Here is a 25,900-nt window from a genome sequence, read left to right as displayed (position 1 = left end):
CAGTATATTGTACCCACTACTATGGCTCCCAACTCTCACACAAGGCCCAAAAGAGAGGAATTTAACCTTAATAAGAACAACTGTTATTAATTGAATAGGCCCAAAAACTAAATGGGCCTAAATAAATTCTATCAAGAACTATGATAATTTATTTTAGCAACAACAACCTATATGCATCTATAATGAAATTAAACACATAGGCTCACACAGGCACACTTTGGATGGGTCCTATCATGTTGCTAGGTCATACACAGATGAAAGAAGATTGTAAATATACCTGTTACAGATTATTAACTTGACCAAGGGAGCCATCAGATCATTAGATCTGGCAAAAAGTAACCATGGCTATTTGCAATCAAGTAATAATAGGTTTTGAAAACTTACACACAAGCTAAAACACATACTCCTGCAACAAGGTTAGCTGGATAGTTGGATGTAGGATTTATTTAATTTTAAATTAAATTATTATTTCGAAATAATTAATAAAATAAATAAAATATTTATTTTCGAAAATTTAAAATAAAATTTAAAATATTCAAAATTTTTTTAAAAAAATTTAAATTTAAAATTAAACCTACAATTTTGAAAAATTAGGTTTCAACCAACCTAAATATCATTTTAAAATTTGCTAACTACTTTTAAATTTTAAATGTTATTTTATAAATAAAAATTAAATAAAAAATTAAAAAAGATAAATGAATATCTTTTCAGATTTTAAATGTAATTTAAATAAATAAAATAACAAAATTTAAAAGTTAGCAAAATATCTTACATCTATTTAAAATTACATGATTATTGTTATCTTATTTTAAATTTAAATAAGGTCAAATTATTTAAAAAAAAATTAATTTAAAATATTAAAATCTGACCTTAAATTTAAAAATAAGATAGCTTATTAAGCAAAAAAGATAGATACTAACTATTTTTAAATTCAAATTACACTAATATCTTGAATTAAATTTAATAAATATTAAATTAATTCAAAATGATAGTTAGAATTGAATTAGGAATAGTAATAGTATAAATACAGAACTACACAAAAAATCGGAAGTTAATTCCATGAAAAAGCATGAAAAAACGAAGAAAAACGAAAAAATTGTGAGCTGTACCGACAGTTTTCGCGATCGTAGGAAAATTTCAGCACAGCTGCGATTTTTTCGAATCTTCAAAAAATCATAACTAATTCAAATTAAATAGAAATTGAGTTCTGTAAAAAAGTAACTTGCTTAATTTTTTCCATACTATCCAATAAAAATAATTTCAGAAACAGAATCGCAATTATTTTTCACGAAAATTTACAAACATCAATCAATCATCAAATAACACTCAATACAACATGATACCAACCAAAAACAAACAAACAATCTTTTTAAAGTCCAAATTTCTTGCAAGTAAATCAATTACCATGGCTCTGAGGCCAGTTGTTAGAAATTATTTGACCAGGATCTTAGATCTACTCACAAGTATGTTGATTAACACCCTAAATATGAACTTTCTAAAACGATGAAATAAACACATATAAAGTTTAGGAAACCTTACATTGGGTGTAGCGGAATAATATGACTCCTTCCGTTCAGATATCTAGCCCTTGATTCCTTTCTGTAGCAGAGCATTATCAATATCTGAACCTAGATGTCTTTCTCTGAATCTTTGATGCTGAAACCTCCTTCTTGCTGAAAGTCTTTCTTCACGATCTTCCTCACTATGATTGAGGTATCACTTGTTGTGTGTGGGCACTACTCATACACTAAGAATTTTGAAATCTCAATGAGGAAGAGAGAGAGAGAGTAGGTTCGGCCAAAGATAGGGAGAGAGAAGGCTCAGTTTTTTTTTGAATGAAAAGTGTCAGAAGAGAAGTGTAGAAATTTAGTGTAAATTTCCTGAAGCCTTCACTATCTATTTATAGCATTCCACTAGGGTTAGGTTTGAATTATTTGGCATTAAAATAATGAAAATATTTGAGGGAAAACCCTACAAAAGTGGCCGGCCCTATACATGGTGGATTTGGGCCTCACTTTTTGCAATTTTGCAGTTTTATCTTTTCTGCATCTAATTTTCTCAAAAACGCCAATTTTCTAATTCAACCATTTAAATGCCAATTCTAACTATTTAATAACTATAAATAATTATTAAATATGCCCCTATAAACTCTTTCTTTACAATTTCGCCCTTACTTAGTGAAAAATTCACAAATAGACATAGTCTGATTTGAGAATTATAATTGATTAATCAAAACCAATTACATGAGTCTTACAAGAAATATTATCTCAACTAGTGCAGGGACCATGGGTCTATATAACCGAGCTTCCAATAAGTAGATCAAGAATTTATTACTAAAATTCACTAACTTATTAATTCTTCGTTGAATCCACGCATAGAACGTAGAATTGCACTCTTAGTATATAGAATGCTCTATATGTTCCACCATATAGATACATCATTAGTTATCCATTGTTATAATCCTAATGTGATCAATGATCCTCTATATGAATGATCTACACTGTAAAGGGATTAAATTATCGTTACACCCTACAGTGTATTTATTCCTTAAAACACTTGACCCCGTATAAATGATATTTTAGCTTATGTGAAATGAGTACTCCACCATTTATGTTCGTTTGGTCAAGCTCGAAGGAGATCATCCTTTGCTTTCTATTCGCCAGATAGAAGCTATAGATTCCATGTTTATGCCAGCGCTCCCACTCAATTGCACTACCGTGTTCCCAAAATGTACGTATCACCCTGACCTAAAAGTAGGCTTAACTAACAAATCAAAGAACACGAATAGCCTTTCAAGATTGAGCATAATTATATCAGGATTAAGATCATTTGATCTAGGATCAACTAGGCGATATTGACTTGAATAGATATTACGGTAAGTTTAATAAATCTAAGTCAAAGTTCAATATCGGTCCCTTCCGATGCATACTCCATGCATCCAACCTGAGCTTTACTTTAACCAATGCTCTGGAAAGAACATAGCACTTCTCCAAATGCAAGTAAACTCTGTTGTAGATTATCATATCAGTTAAACCCTATGTCTGATAAATCTAGGAAACTTTATTCACATAGTCATGTTTATTTTCCAATGTGTTGACGGCACAATAAACAGGATCAAGTATGTGAAAAGGGTTTCAGATGAATTCATACATTATGTACATATAATCATGAAATAAATCATGTGAACCATGCAACAGTAAATGTTATTTCTGATCTATATTAATAAGTAAATCTGATTATATTGAAATGAGTTTTATTTAGGGCATAAAACCTAACACTTTGTCCAATCAATATTTTCACTATTTTAATGCCAAATAATTGCTAACCTAAACCTAGTAGTTGCCTATAAATAGAAAGTGATGGCTCAGTCAAATAACAAGTTTAACAAGTTTTTCAAGCCTTCTGTGAGAAAATTGCTTTTTCAGAAAAACTGAGCCTTCAACTTCTCTCTCTATAGTTGACCCTATACCTCTCTCTTTTCCTCTTCTCAATTTCGAAACCTTAGTGATTGAGTAGTGCCCACACACAGCAAGTGGTACCTCAATCATAGATTGGAAGACTGTGAAGGATCGCACACAAAGAGAAGGACATTCAGGCTTAGATCTTTATAATACTCTGCGACAGAAAGGATACAAGGGTTAGAGATCTGAGTGGAAGGAGACATTATTTCGCTGCAACCAATGTAAGGTTTTCTTAACTTTATATGTGTTTAATTATCGTTTTAGAAAGTTCATATTTAGGGTGTTAAACAACATACTTGTGAGTAGATCTAAGATCCTGGTAAGATAAATTCCAACATTTTAGGCTTTCTTTCTTCTATGGCCAGAATCACTTCTTCTTGTTCGTGCTGTTCTGTTTGGGTGTACTTCTCCCGAGCTTTGCCCGAATCTCCAACTATGTGTGGGCCTCCAACAATGACTTGGAGATGCCCATCTACTGGTGGAGGTAGCAAGTCTTAGTTATAATCACCTCTCTGATTTTGATCGGCCTTGACATACTTCTGTAAATGCGGGTTATTTTTCCTTATCAGGAATTAAATTTCCCTCTTCAAATTGTTGCATTCATTGGTGTCGTGGTCGTAGTCTCCATGAAATCGACAAAACTTGGTCATGTCTCTCTTGCTAACATCTTTTTTCATGGGCGTGGGCTTTTTGTACGGGGCTAATGACTGAGTGGCCATGTAACACTTTCTATATCCTCAGTCAAAATGGTAAACGCAGTGTACTTGGCTTGATTCTCCAGGGGAGCTTGTTCAGTTTTGCCGGTGAACTTTCCCTTTTTCCCATTCCCTTGCCTATGATTGTTGCTGGAACATTTACCATTTGAACTTGAATTGCTCGAGTAATGGGGTAGTTGGGCGGATGTTCCAGTGGAAGGAGCTTTTGGCTTGCCAGGTTTTTGCTCACCTTCTGCTCGTTGAATAACTTCTTCAAGTTTGATTAAGCCTTTAGCACGGTCGAGAAAATCGCTCATTGAGTCTACCGGACCGTTTTTCCTTACGTCTTTCCAAAGTTCACCAAGGACTTCAATGCCCCCCAGTATCGTGGACAACTTTCCGTCTTCAGTTACTTGTGAAACCTTGGTCGCCTCCGTCATGAATTTATTGATGTAGGCTCGGAGAGGCTCGAATGGTCTTTGCTTGACTTCGATCAGGTCTCCTAGGTGCAACGGAAGTTGGCGAGAGGAGGAAAATTGTGCATGGAACTCTGAGGAGAAAGCTTCCCATGAGTTGAATTTTCTGTTGGGTTTTGTACCCTAAATAAAACCCATTTCAATATAATCAAATTTACTAATTAATACAGATCAGATATCACATTTTATGTTGCATGGTTCACATGATTTGTTTCATGATTGTTTAATGTAGAAATTCTATTAAGTCCATAACATATGTAGTTATTCATGATTATAGTGCTGTCAGCACAGTGGAATATAATCATGATTATATGTTCAAAAGTTTAATTCCCTGATTCGTCAGTTTACTGGATTTAAACTGGCATGATAATTAGCGATAGGTATACTTACACCTTGGATAAGTGTTATGTCCTTTCCAAGGTATTGACAAAGTTTACCAGTGTCGGATGAATGGAGTAGACATTGGAAGGGATCGATATTGATCTTAGATAAGATATCCTAAACTTACCGTTATATATTTCTAAGCCAATATCAATGGTTGATCTTAGGTCTATGGATCTTAATCTTGACATGGTTAGGTTCGATCTCAAGAGTGTTATTTATGTTCTTTGATTTGTTAGTTAAGCCTACTTATTGGTCTGGGTGATAGGTACATTTTGGGAACATGATAGTAAAATTGAGTGGGAATGCTAATCATAGATATGGAATCTATAGCTTCTATTTGGACATAAAAGTGAAACGATGATTTCCTTCGAGCTTAGCTGAATAGAGATAAATGATTGAGATCTCAATTGAGCAATTATATTAGTTTACTGAAATATCATTTATAGGTAGCTAAGTGTTTTAAGGATAAAATAGATTGAAGGGTAGCACGGTAAATTTGTCCCTATTCAGTGTAGATCATCTATAGAGGATCCTTGACTATTAGGATTATAATAATTGATAATCATAACGTATCTATAGCGTGGTACATATAGAGCGTTCTATATAACTGAGAGTGCAATTCCAAGTTCTATAGTGGTTCAATGAAGAATTAATAAGTTAGGGAATTTACTTAGTAAATTCTAGATCTGCTTATTGGAAGCTCGATTATATAGGCCCATTGTCCCCTCACTAGTTGAGATAATATTGCTTGCACACTCAGTTAATTGATTTTAATTAATCAATTATAATTCTAAAATTAGAGTATGTCTTATTTAAGAATTTTCACTAAGCAAGGGCTTAATTATGAAGAAAAGAGGTTTTGGGGTCAATTTATTAATTAAGGGACTTTGCATGGTCTAATGAATAAATTACATAAATGACAACTTTATTTAGTAATTAATTATAATTATTAAATAAATAGTTTTGACATTTATAGGTTTGAATTGGAAAATATGGTATTATTGAAAAGAAGAATAAGTGGTTGAAATAAAGTGGCAAAAATCTAACTAGAAAGAGGTCCACTATCTTGTACAGCAAAGGTTGTTTTTTTGCCCAATATTTTATTCTTTTTTAATCCATATAATTCAACCGTAAGCCCTAGTTGAAACGCTATAAAAGGAACATGATACTCTCACTCATAAAAAAATAATGTCAACTTGACTATTCAACCAAACCTAGATGAGAGAGTTCCTTCTATAGAGATTTCACCTCTTTCATTGTTCTTCACCATATTCGAAAGCCTTATTGATGAGTGACGTGCAAGTCAAGTACTCAATCATAGTGAGTAGGACGGTGGTAGCCAAACTCGAAGGAGAGAAAGAGATCCAGGTTCAGATCTTGATAAAGCTCTGCTACAGATCGGAATCAAGGGCTAGAGATCTTGAACGGAAGGAGTCATTATATTCCGCTGCGATCAATGTAAGGTTTTCTTAAACCCTTATGTGTTTATTTCATTGTTTTAGAGAATTCATATTTAGGATGTTAATCAACATACTTGTTAGTAAATCTAGATCCTGGTAAAATATTCCCAATAATTTATGGGTGCCAGCTTGAAGTACCATTGTTGGGTGGCTTCCGAGAGGGTGGCAGGAAAAATTCTGCAACATACGTCTCCTCGTACTCCCTATAGATCCATTTGCATCTCGAAATACTTGAGGTGGGAAAGAGGATCTTCTTTTCCGGTGTACATCTTCCAGGTTGGCATTTTAAACTTGTGGGACAATGCCAAAACATTGATCTTGGGGGAGAAAGGGGTTCCACGTGCTCGGTCCAACTAGAGATCATTGTTTCTCTGACAAGCCATGCCTTGGAATATACTCTTTAGTTCGTCCAACTGTGCTTGCACAACTGGATTAACTTGTTTGGAATTTCGGCCGATCTGAGTCACGTTAGTATCTTTTTTAGCGGGAATTTGAGCACGAGTTCCGGGCTGCACATTCGGCGTATCAAGCTGATCGTCTACTCCTCTCCTCCTATTCAGATTGTTTCTGATATCATGAGTTGTTCCCTATCGAATACGAAAATGCCTGGTTGTCTCAATGATTGGTTGGTTTGGTTAATGTGTTGACCGACACCATTAACCTGGTTGGAATTGTTGGGTATGACTTCTCCTGATGATTTACTAGACAAGGTTTGCCCATCTACTACTTGGCCCACAGGTGGAACCTGTGACCGGAGATTTGGCGGCTGACCATTTATAGTCTGAGAAGTATTCATTGCTGGATCTTCGTCTGTTTCACCCAGGGGGATGACATTCGGGGGTTGGTGCTTGACAGATTGATAAGCTTTTCGTATCTGCACAGTGGCTTGCCGACTACGATTGTTTATGACTGCATGATGAGCCCTTAACGCTTCCATCTCTTTGTCCCTCCATTCGGTGAATATGCGCCTCTGCTCTTCAAATGCAAGATTCACCACAGTGCGGAGTTCCTCATGATCTTGATAGTGTTGGTATGACCCTGTATGAGTCCGAGAGCAGCACAGAGATTCTGGATCTCGGTGTCATCTCCAATGGTCGTTTCAACATTGGTAGCGGGTGGAACAGCTGTGCTATGAACGCCCTAGTTGGCTGGTGAACTGGTATTTCCAGTCTCTTGCACACCAGGCGCAATCTCATCCACAGGAGTCGTCACGCCTTGACCCGCAGTTGTAGATTGTCCAGGATTTACTGCCGGCGGAACCCTTGTGTTTCTTGGGTTCTGCAATGTAGGATCCACCGCCTGTGGATTTACTAGATCAACCACGCCCCTACGAGTTGTACTACCATTGTATTTATGATTAAATTTAGAATGAAGAGTGATTCTTGATTCTGCTCTCAATGACAGCACCAAAATGTTGACCTCGCTTTTAAGGCAATGACAGTGAGTCTATTTTTGTAAGCGACAAGTAGTTTATAACGATTGAAATATAGTAGAACAATATAAAGACACATGAATTTTATAGAGGTTCAGCCCCGAGCAGTTCGGTAATAGCCTAATCCTTGTTATTTGTATTAACTCAAGAACAAGGAAAAAGGTTCATTTTCTTATAGCTCTTACAAAAATATCTCTGAATATCAATTCTTACACAATATCTCTCAACTAGAATGTTTGCGACTCTTTTGTCCAGTGAATATGCATCACTATTTATAGGGCTATGTGCTTGGAGAGGAAGTATTTTCCTTCTCGTTACAATTGATATAAGTACAAAGATTGCATAGTAAATGCAGAATACACTGATGGTGGGATTTGGACCGCTTGCCATATCTCTGTAATCTGATCCCCAAGTTATAGGAATTCTCTTGATGACTCACGATGAGAAAGCTGAATTCGCTAGCTAAGTGTTTGTCGTTCTGTGCAGGTTGCTGATTGTTTCATCTTGAGCATGCATACAAGGTATCCTGTTCGGCCTGTATCTTGCAAGCAGATACCCGGAGTCGATTCCACGTGTCACCATTGTGCGATGCAACGTCAGAGTGCGAAAATTGGGATAAAATATAAATGAGATAAAAAAAAATCATGAGCGTGACTTTCCATAAAGAAATAAAAAATTGAAAAGTATTACATCTTAAAATTTTTAAGAACCAAACACACATCTAACCGAATCAGATGAATTAAGTGCAAAATAGTGATTCAAAAGAAAACAAATGATATTAATAGGTTTAAATCTGAATGAATCAGATCAGTTATATCACTAAGTGCAAACAAATGCACCCTAAAAGAATGAAAAACTAAATCAATGTAATAAAAGAAAATACAACCAAGTATGAATTGTGATAATTAATTTTATAATTTGGACATCCTTAAATAATATTTCATAACATTTTTATTAAAAATTAATTTATTAAGAAAAGCTAAGACTTTTGATAAGTTAATTTTGAAATTAGAATAATTTATTTACTTCCTAATTTACTTACAAAATATACATATATATATATATATATTTTAATGATATCAAAAAACTTTAAAGAGAGCTTCTTTAACTTTATATCATAGTTATTCAAACCATTAAAATAAGTCAAAAACTTTGTTTATCTTATATTCTGAGCTTTAAACAAAAATAAAAGCTTAACTACTTAAGTGAACGAGAACATAATATAATGTAGCACAAATTAAGATGTTTTATTTTTTATTTTCAAATAATGCATACACTTTCTCATTAATAGAGGATATATTCATCCATTACTACAATTACAAATAAACTGTGTAGACGTAGTTTTTTCCAGAAAATTAATAAAATGAAAAGCTAAAGTGTTCAAATATTTGCGTTTATTGAAATTAATATTTAATGGCAGTAATTTTATAAAAGATTGTATATAGAGTATACCTAATTGCTATAGCTATGGTATTAATATTTGGTCGCAGGGTGGAAAGGAATGGGGATATGGCATCGGTTATTAGAAAATAACCAACACCGTAGTGACATGAAAATGTTAATACGTGTGTCTTATGGTATCGGTTATTTTTAATAACTGATGACAAAGGGTTTATATAACCCTTTCAGTTATCCTCCACAAAAACCGCTCCTAACCCCCCCCCCCACCCCCAATTTCACTATTTTTCAACCATTTTAACCATTTTTTTTAAAAAAAAAAATCTATTTTTCATACCTAAGAATATATTCTCGGTGTTAGATTGTGTGTGTGTGTTTTTTTTTTTTTTTTTTTATTTTTTAGTATAAATAAAGAGAAGAGTTAGTGGTTCTAGTGGTTGTAGCTCTGTGCGCCATTTTTGGTGTTGTAAACGTTGAATCATTGAATATTAAGGTATAAATCTAATCTCTAATTATTTTAGTAATGTACATTGCTTTATTTTTTATTTTGTAAATTTTTTTAAGATTTTTTTTATAGGGATTTTTCCAATAATATACATAAAATATAAACTATTTACAAAAATACCTTAATAAATCTTAATTATAATAATACCTTGCCACATTATTAAAAAATACCATAATTCTAAGATAATATGCCTGAAATAAAATTAATCCCAAATTTCTTTTTTTATTATTTTTTTGGATTTTTAAAAGTAACATTTTTGTTACCTATAATGCTGATAATAAACTCATTAATTACTTTCATGTAAAAGAAACTTTATTTTTAATAATTTGAGATACAATTTGGTTACCTTGAAACCTTATTTGTAAACATCTTAATAATTAATTAGCTATTGTAAGTTATACATTATGCTCTTATTATTTAAAATATATTTGGGTAACCTTAAAGTTTATTTTTGAAAGAGTTAGCATACAATATAATAATAAGCTACTATTTTATTTACCAATTATTTTATATATATTTTTATTACTTTGAAACTTATGTGTTTAGTTTTAGATTATATTAAATTAATTTGTTATTTTAAATACTTTAATATAACCGTTTCATTTTTTTTTTTTTGTAAAAGTATTTATGTTATTTTCATGTCTATTAAACATAAAGTAAACTATAATCTAATATAATGATATATGCCAATAAATTTATTAGTCTATTTTTCGTATATTGGAATAATTTATTCTTTATTTCAAACACAATGTGTGCCTATAAAATAACAAACTAATTAGTCTATTTTTTTTTTCAAACCGAGACATCAAATCTAATTGCATACAAAGAAAATGATTGTAACATATCCTGCAAACTTATATAGTAAACCGGGATAACAGTATTGCACTTCTCAAAGATTTAAATATGATAAAATCTCTTACTCACATAAAATTTCTTGCTCATAAGTTTATTTGGCATATATGGCTATACTATGCCTATACTCATACATGCAATATAATTTGATTATTAGTTTATTTTAGCATATTGAAACAAATTTTTATTCTTTGTTTACATAATATAGTCTTTTTGTATAGTCTATAATATAGTATATGGTAATAAATCTATTAGTTTACTTTGGCATTGAAACAAGTTTTTAATTTTCTTTTTGTATATTAGAACAATAATTCAGTGCATTTCATATAGCCTACTATTATATATGTTAATAAATCTACTAGTTTCTCTTTGTTGAAATAATATTTTATATTTTTCAATACAGAGTAAACTATAATGAAACATAATGATATACGTCACTAAACCTATTAGTCTATTTTTTTCGTATATTGTGTGTTAGAATTATTTTACCAGGATCTAGATTTACTAACAAGTATGTTATTAACATCCTAAAATGAACTTCTAAAGCGATATGAAATAAACACATATAAAGTATCAGGAACTTTACAGTGGTTGCAGCGGAATATAATGTCTCCTTCCACTCAGATATCTAACACTTGTATCCTTTCTGTAGCAGAGTATCACCAAGATCTGAGTCTGAATCTCCTTCTCTTGAAACTGGATTCTTCAAAGCCATACACACTATGATTGAGTCAGCCCAAGGCGACCAGAATGCCAATCAAGTCAGCCCAGCTGTACAGGCCCAGCTCGACAAACTGAAGAATATGTTTCATGGCATGGCCGAACAGCGTAACAGCGATCTTGAGTTAGACTGTGCACGCAGAACTCCCTTCTCACCAGAGATCAATCTCCTGCCACTACCTCACAAGTTCAAGATGTTCGAAATTATTTTACCAGGATCTTAGATCTACTCACAAGTATGTTGATTAACATCCTAAATATGAACTTCTAAAACGATTATAAAATAAACACATATAAAGTATTAGAAACCTTACATTGGGTGCAGCGGAATAAAATGTCTCCTTCCGATCAGATCTCTAACCCTTGTATCCTTTCTGTCGCAGAGTATTATCAAGATCTGAACCTGGATCTCTTTCTCTCCTTTCTTTAGTGCTGAATCTCCTTCTTGTTGAATGTATTTCTTCACGATCTTCCTCACTATGATTGAGGTATCACTTGCTGTGTGTGGGCACTACTCTATGACTAAGAGGTGCGAAATTATTCAAGGAAAAAGAGGGTATAAGTGGCGGCTAGGTTAGTGAGCTAGCACCTCCTTGCCCTTCTTGGCCTGAGGCAGCACGGGCACGGGTGGAGTTGGTGCCTGCACCCGCTCAGGGATCCTCCTGACCAGCTCGGACCCAGTTGTTGGTGGCCCAGACTCCTTAGACTTGGCGAATTTGGGAGTGGAAGGAGTTGCAGCAGTCAGCTCCTCGGAAAGGTCGATAAGCTCTCTAGAAGGCCTCTTCTCTGAAGACCCCTCTTCGCCCCTAGACTTCTTGGCCGGAGGGGAGGCGCTAGAGCTTCCGCCCATCCTCTTCCTTAGAGCATCATTCATTTGCCGAGACATGTCTGCACTGAACAAAAACAACGTGGTTAGCAAAAACCAGTAGAAAATACAAAGCTTGAAAATCAAGAAGCTAAGAAAGAAGTAAAACGCAGAGTGACTGTCCGCCCAGAAAGTCAGAAGTCCATCATCACCTGATATCTCAGACATAACAGCCTTCCCTTTTCCAGCAAGGGGATGAGATGGCCGAACAGATGAAATGGGCTCCCTTATGCGAATGGCATGTTCAACAGGCCTGGCTGTGGCCGGGAGTTTCTTCTTCCTCTTCAAAGAAGTCACCTGCTCAGCCTCAGCCTCAACCTCGGCCTCATCTTCAAGATTCATACGATCCTGAGCATACTGCTTTGCCCGGGCACCTCCTTTCAACTTAGCTTCACGCTTAAGTTGAATGAGCTCATTCTCCGGATGAGCTCGTTTAGGGCGGCCAACATCAGATTTCCCCTTCTTCCCTGCCATGGACATAGATGCAAAGTCCTTTGGGTAAAGCCCGTACTGCACCAGATTCTCGTCGGAGGTCAACTGGATGATATCCCTGTCTTCCGCCGGCAACCGGACAAGCTTTTGATCTCTATCCTTGAGAGCAAGAGTGAGGGGAGGACGGTGATATGTCGGGATCTGCTGAAACTGAGTTCGGGTGATGCTCGGATCCTTCACCATAAAGTACTCATCAATAAAACGCCCTATTTTGCTGATGGCCTTGTGGTCTGTCCCTTTCAACAACTTGAAGCCTAGCTGAGAGAAGTAAAAATACCCCGACCTGCCTTCCTTGGGGGTAGAATTCAGGTCGAAGAACCAAGCGACCTCGTTAGGAGAAGGAGCATCCCATCCCTGGGAAGCGTAGAGGACGAAGAGAGCGGACAAATACTGAATTCCCTTGGGAGTAATCTGGGCCGGGCAGAGGCCGAAGAAGTCCGCCACATCCCGGAAGTACTTATGCAAGGGCATCAGTGCCCCTTGCTGGCTGTGAGCCCCCGACCAAGCACACATCCCCTTACCAGGGTTTCTGGCACGATTGTCGTGGGCGGGAATGTAGCAGTCCAGCTCGCCCAGGTATCCGTCCTAGTCGAGAGTGCGGAGGCGTGCCTCCAAAATCTTGGACGGAGGACTTACCCACCTGGCCCCCAAGGCACCCTGCCTCCTATGAGGAACCGCCTCACCAAGCTCCTCACTGACGTAGTCAACGCCCTCAACCAGGATGTCCCCGTCAGCATCGACGGGTTGCCCAGCCTCATTGTACTCCCTGAAGTTAGGAGGTTCAACCTCTTCCTCACCCTCCTCAGCGAGAGGACTACCCGGACTTGCCTCGTCCAGCTCCTTAACCTCCTGCACTTCAGCGTCCCCCTCACGGTCCTTCTCCATTGGGACCGCCAAATCCTGTGCGGCGTCCGACAGAGTGGCAAGCCGAGCCACTTGGGGGTCAGAAGCGTAAGCCAGACGCGTAGTTTTCTTCGTACGAGCCATCATCTTATGGCTGGGTACGGAATCAGAAGAATTTCCTTCTCTAGAAGAAGGGTTAGCACGAAGACGAGGGTGGACTTCGTGCAGAAGTTGAAGCAACTCCTGGTAGATTTGATGCTCGGGCTCCCAAGACTCACTTGGGTTCATCTACAAAAGACAACACACAAGATGAGTGTTGGACGGAGTATCAAACGAAAAACAAGCAAATATGCTGACCAGGAGTACCCAACAGATTAAAGAACGACCATGTTCAAAGAAAAGTCTAATCTCAAGAAGTCAGAAGGTTTTTCTTGAGTTAGGGCAAAGAAGTTCATGAAGCTTGGAACAAGCAAAATGGAAAATAGACGCAGTGCAGTTCTAAAATAAGCGTTACGACTAAAAGCTAACACAAGGACATGGAAAAGAAGAGTCACAGAAGTTTCAAACCCTAGGGTTTCCTAAAGTGTTCTTTCTGCAACGAAGTCACATTCAAAGCGTAAGCATGCCAAGGAAAAGCATAAAGAGGATCAGAAACTTACTCAAAGATTCCAATGTCCGGGTTTGAGCAAGCCAACAATCGTCTATAAGCACTTCGGCAGCTTTGAAGCCAGAAAGTTCTCTCTTTTCGCTCTGAAGTTTACTTAACAACGAAGGGTGATGAAATGAGGTAATGTGCCAGCACTCTAAGTATTGATAGGCAGAAGGGTAACTGTACGTAAAGGAACCTTAGACGCCTCGGCTTCCTGCCTTAAAAGCGAATATGGGAAATCAAAATAATCGAGTGCAACCGTCTACCGTGGAGAGAGAAATTCAGATTTTCAAAATATTAATTGTCAGAGCATTATTTAGCCAAAAACCGAAGGGACGCCCAGTTAGCTTCACATCGAGTCTCGAACGGTCATGCTCGACATGTGTCCCCATACAAAGGCAGAGCCAGCTCGGAATAAGTCTACACGCAACCTTGGAGGTCCCGTACAGACTTGGGGAGCAAATGTTATCCCAAATTTGGCACTCTGATGTGGCATCACGAGAATGGTGACACGTGGATTCTACTTAGAGCATCTGTTCGGATCAACATGCTGAGTAGGATGCCTCGCTGGCATGTCCGTAATGCAATACTCAACGAGACGTGCAGAATGAGCAACACTTAGCGAATTCAACTAAACGCATCGTGAGTCACCAGCTCAATCCCTATAACTCAGGGATCAACTAACGTGGATGAGGCATACACACGATCCCACTATCAGTGTATTCATCCTCAATCCCACGATCCTAGCATTCAGCATTGATCCCATGATCTTTCTGTTTATGCGCATTGTAACGAGAGAGGAAACTCTTCCTCCTCAAGTTTCCAGCCCTATAAATAGTGAGGAATGTTGACTGGGCAAAGAATCAGAGAAAAAACTGTATCCGAGAAATTGTACGCCAAAATGCTATAAGCTAAGGCTATCTAAGAATTATATATTCAGAGATATTATTGTAACAGCTATAAGTCAATACAACTTATGAGGATTAGGCTATTACCGAACTGCTCGGGGCTGAACCTCTATAAATTTTTTGTGTCTTATTATTGCTTTACTACATATTCTTATTACGACATATCGTTTATCGCTTATAAAAAAGACTCATTGTCGTTGGCTAAAGGCGAAGTCAACAAGGCTTAACAAAGTTTCTTAATTAACAAATAAACCCTAAAATCTCTTTTCTTCACAATTAGGACCTTGCTTAGTGAAAATTCATAAACTAGACATAGTCTAATTTTAGAATTATAATTGATTAATCAAAATCAATTAACTGAGTTTTACAAGTAGTATTGTCTCAACTAGAATGGGGACCATGGGCCTATATATCTGAGCTTCCAATAAGCAGCTCTAGAATTTACCAAGTGAATTCACTGACTTATTAATTCCTTTTTGCATCCACCGTAGAACTTGGAATTGCACTCATAGTTATATAGAACGCTCTATATGTTTCACGATATAGATACGCTATTAGTTATCCATTGTTATAATCCTAATAATCAATGATCCTCTATAGATGATCTACATTGTATAGGGATTAATTTATCGTTACACCCTTCAATGAATTTTATCCTTAAAACACTTAGCCACCTATAAATGATATGTCAGTAAACTTACATAATCACTGGAATGAGTACTCAACCATTTGTCTGTGTTTAGCCAAGCTCGAAAGAAATCATCATTTCACTTCTATGTCCTGATAGAAGCTATAGATTCCATATCTATGTTTAGCGCTCCCACTCAATTGCACTATTATGTTCCGAAAGTGTATGTATCAGCCTGACCAAAAAGTAGGATTAACTAACAAATCAAAGAACATGTATAATACTCTTGAGATCGAACCTAACCATGTCAAGATTAAGATCATTTGATCTAGGATCAACTAGGTGATATTGAATTGAATAGATATTACAGTAAATTTAACATATCTATTCAAAGTTCAATATCGGTCCCTTCCAATGCATACTCCATGCATCCAACCCAAGCTTTAGTTTAATTAATGCCTTGGAAACGACATAGTACTTATCCAAGGTGGAAGTAAACTATGTTGTAGATTATCATATCAGTTAAACCTTGTGTACTGATAAATCTTGGAATATATATTTAATCACATAATCTTGATTACTTTCCATTGTGATGACGATACAATAAACAAGAATATTAATGTGACAAGGGTTTGGATGAATTTATAAATCAAATAAACATATAAATGATAACATGAACCAAATGACACATTAATTAAGTGATGAAAATACTTCTGTCTCTTTATTGATATTTAAATGATAGAGATTACATTGAATTAGAGTTTTATTTAGGGCATAAAGCCCAACATTGTGTTATACCCTAATTTTGCAAATAAGTTTCAAACATGTTTATGGAGAAGAAATTATAAAATATTCCTCCTATCATGGGAACACATTGCACCGCCTCCTTACCATGGGAGCACATTGCACCACCTCCTACTAAGGGAGCACATTGTGCCACCTCCTACCAAGGAAGTACATTGCACCACCTCCTACTAAGCGAACACATTGTACCACCTCCTACCATGGAAGCAATTTGCGCCACCTCCTACCGAGGGAGCATATTGCACCACCTCTTACCGATGGAGCATATTGTGCGAGCTAAGCTTCATGTTCCATCAGCTGCCAAGGTACAAAGAGCTCCTTAGCTACCAAATCACCTTTAGGATCTGATTGGCACAAACCATCACAAGACCCAATGAACAATTAAAATATTAATATGTAGAAAGGTTACTATACATATATCACATATTAATAGATTTTTTTTAGTTATTTATGTTGTTTATTTTATTAGAAGTCACTCATATAGTTTATGTTCAATATACATTTGGGTAACTTTCAATTTATTTTAGTCACCAAATATATGATCAATAAACTAAATTAAATACAAAAAATATAGTATACACTATACAGCCTTATAACATAAAAAAAATAACCCTTAGGTATAAAATATCAAACACACATTTGAACAAATTTCAATAAAATTCTAAAAAAAATAAAAAAAAACCATTAACGTACAAAACTAAAATCGCATTCAACAAACAAATTCATAAAATTCAAAAACAAATACAGGTACAAAAATATACTCCAAAGTGTATAATAAATCCAAACCATTAGTATTCTCTAATAATGTCTTATTATTTAAATAATATTTTATTAACATTTATATATATTTAATAAGCTAATAAATTATCATAGAATAGTCGACCATCTTTGCTAAATCACTTTATTTATTTAATATTCTATATAATATATAGAGATAGTACATATATATCAAATACTTGTTATTGGAGGAAAAATAAAAAGGAACTATAATTTAAATTTCTTATAGTCATGGTTATGTGCCTCAATAAAGGTAATGGATTGATGTGAAAACACATCCTGATAAATAATTGACGTGAGCAAATCAATTAAACCTCTTTAACTACAATAAAATTATAAAACGGGATTCTACATGAGATAATATTAACAAATGAAGGACCAACGTCATTTATGTAATTCAATTGCAAAAAACGTGTTCCCATGTAAATTTCCCATAAAAAAATTGATGTGAGCAAATCAATTAAACGTCTTTAACTACAATAAAATTATAAAACGGTATTCTACATGTGATAATATTAACAAATGAAGGACCAACATCATTTATGTAATTCAATTGCAAAAAACGTGTTCCCATGTAAATTTCTCTAAAATATATACAATACAACTATAATATTTTTATAAATACAATACAATACAATTACAAAATCCATATACACATAATACATATTCAATACAACACAAAATACATACATATATACATATTAAATTTGTACCTTATTACTGCAATCCGGCTACTAAGGCCTTCCAAAATCTAGCCACCATGCACAACTACAAGAAAACAATCTTAATAATATCAAAAAGGGAAATTTACTTGGGAACATGTTTTTTTACAAATGAATTACATAAATAACGTTGTTCCTTCATTTGTTAATATTACACATGTAGAATACCGTTTTATAATTTCACTGTAGTTAAAGACCTTTAATTGATTTGCTCACGTCAACTTTTTTATTGAATGTGTTTTCACATCAATCCATTACCTTTATTGAGGCACATAATCATGGCTATTAAAAATTTAAGGTATAGTTCCTTTTTATTTTTCTTTCAATAACAAGTATTTGATATATATATATATATATACTGTCATACTCAAAATTCGGCTGCCATTTCAGTGTACACGTGTCCATATAAAGAGAATATGGATTGATGAAATCGCTTTATATGAAAAAACTCATTAATTACTTAAGTATCAGAGTATATTTGTAACCTGCTGACTGTAAGGTCTTATGCAAGAATTTAATATACAAAGTGTTAATTAGTATACTAGCGAGAAACCATATGTCGCTAAGTGCGAATATCGACGCATCAAGTACGCTATATCTAGGAAGATAAAAGCAACACATATCAACTGCGAAAGCACTTAGTGTATAATGAACAAGCTAAGTACAACAGTCGGGGTAGCTCAGATCTAGTAAGCGAGGTGCCTATCTCGCTATTAGAAGGCTTCCTGTAATTTCACCCAGTTAACTTCAGATATTTTCTTAGTGAGGCTTACAGTCCTGACGAGTCAGAAGCTAACATTCAAACGAGCCTCAAAGAACTATTTGTAAATAAGAATCCCGATCGTCAGAACAGGTGGATCGTTAACCTCAGAAGAAAAAATGGCCCTAGCTCGCTATTGTGATAACTAGAACCAAGCTTCTGTCGAGACATCCCCAGATACAACAATTAAAGACGTGTTTAAATACACGATCGTTTTAACCCAGTAAAAGTTGGAAAATACAAACTATATGATTTTCAGATAATAACTATATTTACACTACGTGATATGTAATCAAACCCCATGATTTTAGGAGATGATTGTTGTAAACAGATTACAGTCAACTTTGTAATTAACTGCCCACTATGTAAATAAGATTGACTCCTGGACTATGTAGAATTTTAACTGCAAAACCACGTAAAAAATCTTGTGTTCATACTTTTATTTTATAGCTTTCATTTTTTTTATGTGAGTTTGTCACGGTTAGGCTCAATTTTACTTAACTAAAATCTACGTTAACAGTTTGGTGTTTTCATTAAGAGCCTCTGTGAAAAAGCTCAGAAAAAACCCTCCTTTCTTGTGAAGAAAAACCACCTCCCTCATGGCTGAAAACCCAGAAAATGTTAATACCCCACATGAGGAAACTAATCATCGTTCCGCCAAACATCCCATGGCCTCCAGAAGGTCTACCAGCCCGCGGTCCAAACGGACCACCAGTTCCAAGAGGACTCAACCTGAGGGTGTCCCCAGCACACGGACCACACGTTCCCGAAGGACCCAACTTGATGTTTGTCCTAGTACGCAGACAACATGCTCGAGGAGAACTCAGCGTGGGAGTGGCCAGAACCTTCGGACAAGGGATGAAGAGCCCAATTGTTGAGGAGCCCAGTCTATGGGAGAAGGCACTTATGAAATAGAAAACTGACGCTTAAGACGCCGTTTAGAAGAAGCGTAGCATCGGAACACTGAATTAGAGCGTGATGCAGCCACAGCCAGGGCGGCACAGGTGACGACTGCTCAAAATCAACCTGAACATGGAGTGAGAAGACCACAAGGCAGGCCTCGTGGCTCACGAACTAGGAGACAGGAAAATGACCGGGAAGAACAACCCAGGGAAAATGAGATACTCCCTGAAAATAAGAATGATCAGCCAGAACCCTCTCATCGAAATGAAGATTGGAGGCCACCAAAGACTGATGAACAAGAAATTCCTCATGACAATGAGGAGGATCTCGGGACTCAATTGGGAGAACGTAGGTCACCTGCGTGAAATCACCTGCGTTCTTCCCAAACCCATAGAGCAAGGACTGGTACACACCCTAATGAGGGAAATACGACAAACCGCAGTCAGGGGGAAAGAATAGAGCATGAAGAAGCAAGTGTGACCTCGAGGCGGTTGAGAACCCACAGTCGATCAACTCAAAGAGGAGAAAGTACTCAACGAGCTAATGATCGAGAAAGTATGGGAACTAGTAAATCCGCGAGTCACTCAAAGAAAAAGTGTATGAGTAGGACATGATCTGTGAGTAAGACAAGGTTTGTCAGCAATTACTCCCAACCGGATCAGTGAGAGCACTTGAATAGGAAGAAACCTGACCTTTGCCAACAACTCAGTCCAAAGCAAGAGGATCCCATCCAATTGTGGTTAAACGAGTTGGAGGACAAGTTCAGGAGATATCAAGTGGGGGAACTAGAGAGACAATCTGGATACGACTCAGATGAGGAGCTTGAGCCGTATCATCCAAATATCATGAGTACCCCTTTTCCTTTAGGATTCAAAAACCCGCATGTCTCGTCATATGACGGAACCACTGATCTGGTCTCGCATTTGAATAACTTTAATACAATCATGCGAGCGAGTAATGTGATGAATAATTTACGCTATATTTTGTTCCACACCTCGCTTGTTAGAGCAGCAAGTAGCTGGTTTAACAAGTTTACTCACCGTTTAATAACTTCCTTGGAGCAGCTGTCTAGGGATTTCAAGAAACAATTCCAGGATGCTAGGGATAGACAACCTGTAGCGGCCTCGCCAACCAATATAAAGCACCAGCCCAGTGAGACACTTAAGGCATAATTAAGTTGTTTTAGCACGGCTGTGGCTAGGGTTAGAAATTTGGATGACAGCACACAACTTACAGCCCTTCAGCCGGGGATCTCTACTGATCCATCAACCGCAGGGGGCGAGCTGCGGGACAACTTATAAGGTCATCCAGTAAGAAACATCATTAAGTTCAACGAAAGGGCTCAGGTATTCATTTAGAAGGAAGAAGCCCGAAAGGAAATGAATTTGTTGAAAACAAGCTCAGGAAGCAAACCCAGAAACATTTCATCAAGTACTACTTCTACAAGAATTGATAACTCAAGGGCTTCTAGTTCGAAGAGAAAGGACGGTTCTAAGGAACCGTCAAAGGATAAAAAGAACCAGAAGAAGCATGATAAGTACGTTCTGGTGTATATCTTTATCCGAGCTTAATGCAACTAGGGAGAATATTTACCTCGCACATGAGCAAAAGGTTGACTTCGGCAAGCCCGAGCCCATGATGAATGCGAGGAGCAAAAGAGATCCTAATAGGTATTGTAAATTCCATAAGGATATTGGGCATACGACCACCGAATGTTGCCAATTGAAAGATGAGATAGAAAGTCTCATCGCCCGAGGCCATTTTAAACAGTACGTGAAAAGATAGGACCATGGATACAACCAGCCGAGCTTGCCCAATAACCCAAACAACCAGGCGTTATAACCTCTTCCTTTTGAAGGAGAGGACATCCTGGTTATTTAGAGAAGGCCACATATCGCAGGGGAAAGCAATAACGCCCACAAAAGATATGTGAAAGAGATAAAGAACGAGCAAATGAAGGTGAAAACCTTCCAAGAAGGTGAAAACCGAGGAACCTCCCATTATATTCACGAAGGAAGACGAGAAAAATGTGAGATATCCTCACGTCGATCCATTGGTGATGACCATTCAATCGCTAATAAAAGGATCAAGAGAGTGTTAATAGATACCGAGAGCTCGGTAAATATCCTTTATAAGGAAACTCTAAGGAAGATGGGGCTCGAAAAAGCCAAATTGAGGCCTTGTATGGTGAATATTTGCGGATTCATGGGAGATAGCATTGCCAGTCTTGGCATAATCGAGCTCGTATTAACCTTGGGCAAGGCTTACAGCATTGCCAGTCTGCCACTGTTATGAAAGACTTCCTAGTTCTCGACCTGCCATCGGCTTACAACATATTGTTTGGTAGACCAGCACTGATCGGACTAGGGGCAGTCAATTTGATCAAGCACCTATCCTTGAAATTCCAAACACCAGAAGGCGTGGGAGTGCTGCGTGGCGACCAGATGCTAGCTCGCTATTGCTATCGCATTGAGTTGCAGCATAGGAAAGCTAGTCATCAGTTGATGGCCATCTTGGCAGAAGAAAGTGAAAAGAAATACGAAGATCTTGACCCCCGAGTTCAAGATGAGAGAAACCTATTGAAACCAATTGAGGAATCGGAAGAGGTTATTCCCAACCTAGGAAATCCCACAAAGTGTGTAAACATTGGGAAGAACTTGGACGAACAACTCAAATAGCAGCTAATAAGCTTTCTAAAGGCGAACCAGGATCAATTCGCCTAGAGCCATGGAGATATGATAGGAATCAACCCTAATATTATATGCCATCATTTACATATTGATCCAAGCTACTCAGCGAAGAGGCATAAAAGGAGACCTTTTGATTCTGAGAGACAAGGGGCACTAAAATAGGAAGTGGATAAGTTGTTGGTTAACAACTTCATACGCGAGGTATTTTATCCCTCGTGGATAGCGAATCATGTTCTCTTCCCGAAGCCTAACAGAACTTGGAGAGCTTGTATTGATTTCACTGATCTGAATAAGGTGTGCCCAAAAGATTATTTTCCACTACCCAGGATCGACCAGTTAGTGGATGCAATTGCTGGGCATGAGCTTATGTCATTTATGGATGCATATTGTGGATATAACCAGATAAAAATGTATGTCCCAGATCAGGAACATACAAGCTTCGTAACAAACATGAGACTCTATTGTTACAAAGTCACGCCATTTGGATTGAAGAAAGTTGGGGCAACATATCAGCGATTAGTAAACGAAATGTTTGTAAACCAAATCGGGCAGAACATGGAGGTTTACGTCGATGATATGTTAGTAAAATCAATAAAAAGTAGGGATCATACCACAGACCTCGTTAAATGCTTCAAGATATCAAAGAAGTATAACATGAAGCTAAACTCGAAAAAATGTTCCTTTGGAGTTTGCTCAGGAAAATTTTTGGGATTCATAGTTAACGCGAGGGGTATTGAAGTAAATCCCAAAAAAATCAAGGCATTAATAGACATGCCATCACCGACAAAGCCTAAGGAAGAACAAGCCCTGACAGGAAGAATGGATGCACTTAACAGATTCATTTCAAAGTCAACTAATAAGTGTGTGCAGTAGCGACGCCTCCAATATTGCGAGGAAACAAAAAAATCGAGTGGACAAAAGAGGACAAAGAGGCCTTTCAGAACATAAAAAGGCATCTAGCGACGCCTCCAATTTTGGCGAAACCAATAACTGGAGAGATGTTGTTTCTCTATTTGGCCATCTATGAAGATGCGATTAGTGCAGCCATAGTGCGAGAAGAGGGTAAGCACCAGCAAACTATTTACTATGTAAGTAAAAGGTTACTGGGGGCATAATCCAAATATCCCCCTCTAGAAAAACTCGCTTTATGCCTAGTCCACACGTCTCGTAAACTACGGCCATACTTCCAGGTGCACCCCATAAAAGTGTTAACCGATCAGCCATTGAGACAAGTTTTATCAAAACCAGATGCTTCTAGAAGATTGATAAAATGGTCAATTGAACTGGGGCAGTTCGACATAACATACCATCCTCGAACATCCACCAAGGGCCAAGCCTTGGCCCATTTCTTGATAGAAGGTGTAACTGTTGGGTTTTGTGCCCTAAATAAAACTCATTTCATATAATCAGATTTACTTATTAATAAAGATTAGAAATAATATTTTATGTTGCATGGTTCACATGATTTATTTCATGATTATATGTATATAATGTATGAATTCTTTTTAAGTGCAGAACATATGAATTTGTTAAAGATTATAGTGTTGTCAGCACAGTGGAATATAATCTTAATTATATGTTCAAAAGTTTATTCCCTGATTTGTCAGAACACTGGATTTAGACTGACATGGTATAATCAGCGATAGATATTCTTAAACCATGGAAAAGTGTTATGTCCTTTCCAGGACATTGGCAAAGTTTACCAGTATCGGATGTATGGAGTATACATCGGAAGGGACCGATATTGAACTTTGATTAGATATATTAAAATTTACCGTAATATCTATTCAATTCAATATCACATGTTGATCCTAGATCAAATGATCTTAATCCTGATATGGTTAGATTCACTCTCAAGAGTGTTACTCGTGTTCTTTGATTTGTTAGTTAAGCCCACTTTTGGGTCAGGGTGATACGTACGTTTTGGGAACACGGTAATGCAATTGAGTGGGAGCGCTAACATAAATATGGAATCTATTGCTTCTATCTGGCGAATAGAAAGTAAAGGATGATTTCCTTCGAGCTTAACCAAACAAAGATAAATGGTGGAGATCTCATTTCACTTAGCTGAAATATCATTTATAAATGGTTAAGTGTTTTAAGGATAAAATACATTGAAGGTGTAGCGGTAACTGTAGTGCCTTTTCAGTGTAAATCATCTATATAGAGGATCATTGATCACATTAGGGTTATAACAATGGATAACTAATGACGTGTCTATATCGTGGAACATATAGAGCGTTCTATATGACTGAGAGTGCAATTCCAAGTTCTAAGTGTGGATTCAATAAGGAATTAATAATTTAGGGAATTTACTTGGTAAATTCGGTTCGACTTATTGAAAGCTCAGTTATATAGACCCATGGTCCCCATACTAGTTGAGACCATACTGCTTGTAAGACTCAGTTAATTGATTTTAATTAATCAATTAAAATTCTAAAAGTTAGACTATGTCTACTTTGTGAATTTTCACTAAGCAAGGGTAAAACAGAAAATATAGAGTTTAAAGGGTATATTTATTAATTGAGAAACTTTAATTAGTTTTTATTAATAAATAAAATAAATGACAATATATTATTTTATAATTAATTATAGTTATTAAATAATTAGATTTGACATTTATGTAGTTGAAAGAGAGAATTGGCAATCTTTGAGAAAATGGGAAACTAGAAATGATGAAATAGGAAAGTTGGCAAAGTGGAAGGCTTGTGTTTCCTCAATACATGGCCGGCCACCTTTACCCCTATTTCTCATTTTATTTTTCATTTTTAAATGCCAAATAATTCAACTTTAACCCTATGTGGTATTCTATAAATAGAAGGTAAAGGCTTCAGGTTTGACAGACACTTTACTGAATATTCTCTCAAACAATATGAAATCGCCACTCTCTCTCTTTCTTTCTTCTCTATTTTCGAATTACCTTTGAGTGAATGAGTAGTGCCCACACACATTAAGTGGTACCTCAATCATAGTATGTAAGACTATAGAAAATCTGCATCAAAGAAGGAGAAAAGAAGATCTAGATTCATATATTGATTATGCTCTGCACATAAAGGAATCAAGGGCTAGAGATCTGAATGGAAGGAGTCATATTATTCCGCTGCACCCACTGTAAGGTTTTCTAACTTTATATGTGTTTATTTTCATTGTTTTAGAATTAATATTAGGTTGTTAATCCAACATACATTATAGTAAATAGATCCTGGTAAAATAATTTCCAACAATAACTCCAAAAGAAATTCTTCATATTCAACGAGATGTGGAAACCTGGAAGTTATACGTGGATGGTGCATTTAACGAGCATGGTTCGGGTGTAAGAGTAATATTAATATCACCAGAAGGCTTTAAGTTTCACTATGCTCTGAGGTTTTAATTTGACGCATCAAATAACGAGGCTGAGTATGAAGCCTTGATCACCGGCTTAAAGATAGTCGAGGCATTGAAAGTCAAAAACCTCATTGCCATAGTGATTCGCA

The sequence above is a fragment of the Cannabis sativa genome, chromosome 3 (genome assembly GCF_029168945.1).
Source record: "Cannabis sativa cultivar Pink pepper isolate KNU-18-1 chromosome 3, ASM2916894v1, whole genome shotgun sequence".
NCBI lineage: Eukaryota > Viridiplantae > Streptophyta > Magnoliopsida > Rosales > Cannabaceae > Cannabis > Cannabis sativa.
The sequence above is the reverse complement of the archived record's forward strand: the minus strand, read 5'-3'. Positions refer to the sequence as shown.